Source organism: Argiope bruennichi, chromosome 5, assembly GCF_947563725.1.
Source record: "Argiope bruennichi chromosome 5, qqArgBrue1.1, whole genome shotgun sequence".
Lineage (NCBI taxonomy): Eukaryota > Metazoa > Arthropoda > Arachnida > Araneae > Araneidae > Argiope > Argiope bruennichi.
The window spans coordinates 128443443-128449735 of NC_079155.1; positions in this window are offsets into that span (position 1 = coordinate 128443443).

Consider the following 6293-nt stretch of genomic DNA (forward strand, 5'->3'; position numbering starts at 1 on the left):
AGATTAATTAACAAAAAACATTACAAAGCAGAATTAGCACTTTTATTTATTTTTGCCAATTCATATGTTTGGGCATGAATTTCTGCAAATTTTTCAGTCATCAATTTCATTTTTTTCTTTTCCAACAATTTCATTAGCAAAGTTGCTTTGCGTTTGTTTACTCTTTTTCTTTACCCTGAACTTTTTACTGCTATTTTACAACTACTTACAAGAATTATTTGCTATTTTAACTACAATACAAGAATTATTTGTACAACTTCCCATCTCAGACAATTATTTTGACTTCAAAATATTGGAATAGAAATAATCTAAACGAAATTTTTCATTCACTGAAGCAAGCAAATTTCAAATTGGATCTTTACACGTTCTGAACATGCCAGGGAAATGTGTGTTTTGGAATAAAGAAGTTGAAGAAAATCAACCTTCCATATTTCACATAATAATGCATTGTACTTCAATAAATGGTGATTTAAGCAAGATGCAGCTTTTAGAACTGCAAAATTTTTGAGCATGCGTTCAAATACCTTTTTAACAGTATTTTCCACAAATATAAAACACTCTGCTTAAAAGCCTCTTTCTTCCGGCTTTCAGTAATTCCACAAGTAACCAAGCAGATTGCAGCTACAATTCCAACATCGGTATTTTTTCCGTCTTAGATTTTTAGAATCACCTTGTAAAGTCTCGATCCAATAAAAGGTAGCGTTATGATCAAATTCTTTATTTACAGCTTTATTTACATAAAATTACAGTTCATCATCTAGGTTAAATGATTCTTATTCGACACAACAAGGATAGTTCCTCGAATACTTTCGGAGAAACCTTCCAAGAAAACCGCTAACCGGCTCTTAGCGTTCTAGCAAACACAGGCGTAGCTCCAGGGATCCACCGAAGCTTCTCGGGTGAAATTCTCGTCGGACACTCCACTCTCTGCCTCCTTCTGCACGATTCCTCCCTCTCTTCCAATCTCCTCGCACTTTTATCCTGTTCCCACTCTCATTCACATCGGACCATTTTCCCGGTTATCCAATAATCGTTCAGCAACAACTTCACTGGTCTACCGTCGACTTTGGCGAGCCACCCTCCACAATGTAAAGAATGGTTTACATCTGTTTCAAATACAATGCAGGTGAGGTCCCTTATCTGGACTCGCACTAATTGCCCAGATGTCCTTACTTCAAAGGGGTTGACCACCTGGCACTTCTGGAAGCACTTACACTGCGGTAGCTCCAGGGATCCACCGAAGCTTCTCGGGTGAAATTCTCGTCGGACACTCCACTCTCTGCCTCCTTCTGCACGATTCCTCCCTCTCTTCCAATCTACTCGCACTTTTATCCTGTTCCCACCCTCATTCACATCGGACCATTTTCCCGGTTATCCAATAATCGTTCAGCAACAACTTCACTGGTCTACCGTCGACATTGGCGAGCCACCCTCCACAATGTAAAGAATGGTTTACATCTGTTTCAAATACAATGCAGGTGAGGTCCCTTATCTGGACTCGCACTAATTGCCCAGATGTCCTTACTTCAAAGGGGTTGACCACCTGGCACTTCTGGAAGCACTTACACTGCGGTAGGGCGTCGCCATTGCTGATACTGCTGTCTGGATGCTAATTATGGAGCGTGGGAAAAAGGAACTTCACCATGGTCAAGCAGGGAAAAAGCTGAATCATTACAACCTAGATCTATCAAAAATAAGTTGTCTAACGTTTGTGTTTCTTCAATTATGCTTCTTTTGACAATATTTTTTTATTAATTGTTTAGCAAGAATGAGAAGATTTCCACATAAAAAATGCACCATCGTTCAAGATATCTGAATTTTTTAAAAGAAATAGGTGAAAAATATTAGCAATACAAGTGAAAAGGCAATTTTTAATCAGTGTCAATTCATCCTGACAAGGGTTTTATATTATCATTCGTTTCAGATCTGGGTAAAGTTTTTTTCATTGAAATCTATGTATTTATGTTGTCAGTTTTTGTTAATACTGACATTTTCTACCAAAAAAAAAAAAAAAAAAAACACCTAAGCGTGCCGTGTACACGTCACACAATTTCGGAAGGTAGTGTTATCCTATGGAGAAAAACATTTCGTGCTTTTTTAGTTCACTATTGCGGGTGTCGCTTTTATTATTAAACTAGCCGTCTTTGGCGAACAGCCGGTTCGCCAATCTTAATGTTCGTTTAAATTTTAATAATTAAATAGGTTGAACCAGAGTTTACCTTCTTCGCCAAGTTGCGAAAACGCGCCAAAGCTGGCAATCTTTATTATGCACTATAATTGCACATCTGCTCCTTTGCTTTTGAACATTTCGCAAGGCCGTTGTTGGCGATTTTTCAAAATTTCGCCAAGCAGGGGGTTAAACTCCGGTCGTACCATTAAATAATTTACGCAATTCCAACTTTAATAGATTCTTCAGCAAAATATTTTAAAACTTCAAATTTTGATAGTCATATAATTCACTCATAATATTATAAAGGCCTTCAGTCATAGCGTGATATGTATCTCTCTAATTTTCTGTTACCCCTCGTAGAAATTATGCTTTAAATTAAAGTGTAAATGATTAATCTGCAATTAATATAATAATATTTTTTACTGAAACAAAGCATTTTTTTAATAATATGATTACTGATAATAGAGTTACTGAGCGTTTAAACTTTATGGGCACTAATGAATATCTTTCTTAATTTATGTAATATCTCAAGCATTTGTCAACAAAATTTTCTCAGATTCATCGTGAACAGATAGATTAATTAACAATGTTTAATTTTAAATGCATCAAACACTAAGAAAATAAAATGAATCGTTTAAAATAATCGGTCCAAAACAGGTTTAAAAAAACTACTTAAAAAACGATGTACTTAAAACTAAGCATATATAAAAAATATATAACTAACATAAATACAATTTAACTAACCTAAAAATAATTTAAAACATCCGTTGGTTGTCATGTCAACAATCACAACACAATGCGCATGCGTGAATTTTCTTCGTCAGTTACGTTAACGCAAATGCGTGAATTTTTCTACGCCAGTTGGGGTAATGCTATGCAGATTAGAAATTTTTTATTTCCTTTATTCTGTTTTATTTTAATTCAAAAGTACTTCAGAATGAATCTGAAAGATCGATTAATTAATAATGTTTAATTTTAAATGTATAAAACATCAAGAAAATAAACAGAATAGTTTGAAGCAATCGGCCGAAAAATGTTAACCCTAGCCTCATCAGTGTTGGGGGGAAAAAAAAAAAAAACTGAAGTCTTACTCATTTGGCGGTGGGGAAAATGGAAGATTTTTTTGGCGGGAAAGTTAATTTTTAATTAATAATTAAAATTCTAATTAAAATTTCAAAAAAAGGGACCCTAGGTGCACATTCCCGACCTCTAAGGTATACATGTACCAAATTTGATAGCTGTATGTCAAATGACCTGGCATGTAGAGCGCCAACACACACATTGAGCTTTATTATGAGTATATAGATTAACTACAATCGGCAAAAGGATTAAAAACTCAGGTTTCTGCCAAAGGAATAATTTTTTCGGACTTCTAAAAATGTCGCAAAATGCACATTTTAACAATTTTAGAAAAAAATTCTATCACAAATAAAATAAAAATAGCAAGGTGGAAACATCCGTTTTGACATTTTCTTTCTGATGCATATTTTAACTTAAAACACATTTTTAGAATTTGTCTGTGATAAAAGAGATCTCAAAAACGCTTTCAGCTAAACGGATTTAATTTGGCATATGGTCATTACACTTAATTTGTAGCTTTCTATCAAAAATTGAGCAATTCAGAGGAAGTTTTTGTTTGATCACTTGGTCGAATATAAATTAAATAACTACAAAACGAAGAGTTAAATGGATAAAATAGCTTTAAAATCTATAATGTACTTGCATACTAATGTATAAATTTGGCACATATATACTTTGAATGGTGGGAATGCGCACTTCCTAGGTTTAAAAATTTTCGTTTTAATTATTTAAAATTAAGTAAAACTTTGGCGTTTTACGTAATTTCCGAAAATATAACAGCACAAAAGTTTTTACATCATCTTTAAATTCAATGAAGTGTCTTTTTAATGATAGCCTTTTTTGCAGCACAGCTTTTTAATCGATTAAATGTTTCACAAGTATTTTATAACAATATATTTAATTGTTGAAATGAAAGGCAAATTGCTTTCATTGTTACTTGGAATACTTCATTTTTTATTTTTTTGTTGTTGAGGAAATTATAAGAAGCGGTTTATTTTTACTTAATGAATAGATCTTATTTAAAATGTTTTTAATATACTTTTTGACACCAATACTTACAATTAAGTTTAGCTTTATAAGTATGCAACAGTGAAACTTTAATAAAATATCTCCATCTTGAAATCCTGTTACTCATTAATGTAATAAATTATTGGATATATAAGAATATATTAGAATGTGGTATGTAAGATAAGAATATATTCTGATACACATAAACAATGAAGGCATTTTCCATTCTTCTGTTCCATTTCTGTTTCAGCCATTTTCTGTTCTTCAAAAAAGTTTTTATATTATTATTAGTTGGAAGTCCATTTCACTTCCATTTTTCAAGTTCCCATTTTAGATGAGATTACCAAAAATTAAAAAGATGCATTGCACAATAAACAGAACGGTATAAGGTTTTTAAAATAGTACCAAGTGTTGCATGTCTGTCGAATTTGAAATTTGAAGTCTTTTCAGTAAGCAATCAAGAGCAAGTTAAACTAGCATTTTAGCAACCATAAATCCGGATAACAAAAATTAAGATGGCCACTGATCTCATAAAAACCTTTTCTTATACAACAAAGAAATATTGTTTCTTAATGTATATGAGCATTTGTGTAACAATACTATAACTATTTTTCTTCCAACTCATGGTTATATAGGGGGAAAAAAATATTTTTTTGAACAAAGCAACATTTTTACCAAGTTATTTAATTAAATCTTGATCGTTTTTTTAATTTAAATTATATACAAATAAATAACATACATGTACACATTTTAGTTATTTCACTATTAATGAACACATGTGGAAATATTTCCGATATATCACTGAAAGCGTTAAAGGACAAATATGAATCAAGCTTTAATGCCCACAAAATTTCAGCTTTAAATTATTATTTTTGAACAGAAAAATACGAAATGAGCATATTTCTGGACATCAAATTTGATGTTGTCATGTTCTGCTGTATTCTCTTTAGATACTAATATCAATGATGACTTTTTTTGAATTGGCATGTAGTTTTGTATGTTTCCCACTTTTTGGCATGAATAGCAAGAGCTTGTTTTCCCATATTATTTAAGCTTATTATCTTACAAAACAGTATGAAGCAGACAAATTATATGGAGCTTCTCTAACCCATTCAGCAAAGTCAGGATTGATATTATCAGAACATTATTATAATTTTTGAACAGCTCATTGTTAATCTACCGAGTCTCACAATTTCTCAAATAATAACCAAACCATTCAATTAACTCATAATGCTTCTGCAGATTGAATGTTGCAATTCCCAACAGAGAAATTAATGCTAATTATGCTCTTATGTAGTTTCAGCAATCTCGTGCATGCTCATTAGCTGCAATCTGGGAATCTCATGGAAAAAAGAATAACAATCTCTCAAATCGAAATTACACTGATCTATATTGGGGGGAAAAAGCGGGGGAGTGAATAGAAAAGGTGCGAGTTTATGCGATTACACAGTCGCAAATGGCGTTTCATTTTTGGAGCTATGGCTAACTTTTACTCTTCTAATGTTTAGAGATCAGAATTTACATGGGGGGAAAGTAAAGAAGCTTAATTTCCCTGTTCCCATTTTTTTAGATAAATTTTAAATTTCCTGTATTTTTCCAGCGCCATGGCATTCTATATTTGAATAGGCATATTCTTCATGAAAGTAAAACCTGCCCTAACAGAAGCTTCATGCGCAAACAATGAGCATGCTAGTTGCATGGCAGAAATCTCTGAAGACTGTCGCATACCAAAGCTCTCATGAAACTGAACAAGTACTGGCTGGGAAAATTCTCATCAACAAGAACTATGCTGAGATACTCCAATCCTATAGTCTGTGTATTTTCTGTAGGCAGTTCCAAGGTCACATTTTCTACCTCGTTATTGGTTGTCTGGATACCAGTAACACGGTAGATAATGTGACCTTGAATTGCCCATAGAAAATACAGATTATAACAGTAATCCCAATGAAAATAATAAAAGAGTGACTTCCTAGCATTACTTCTTGTGTTCAGATTTTAATTTTAGCTAATGTAATAAAATCAAATTACATATTTT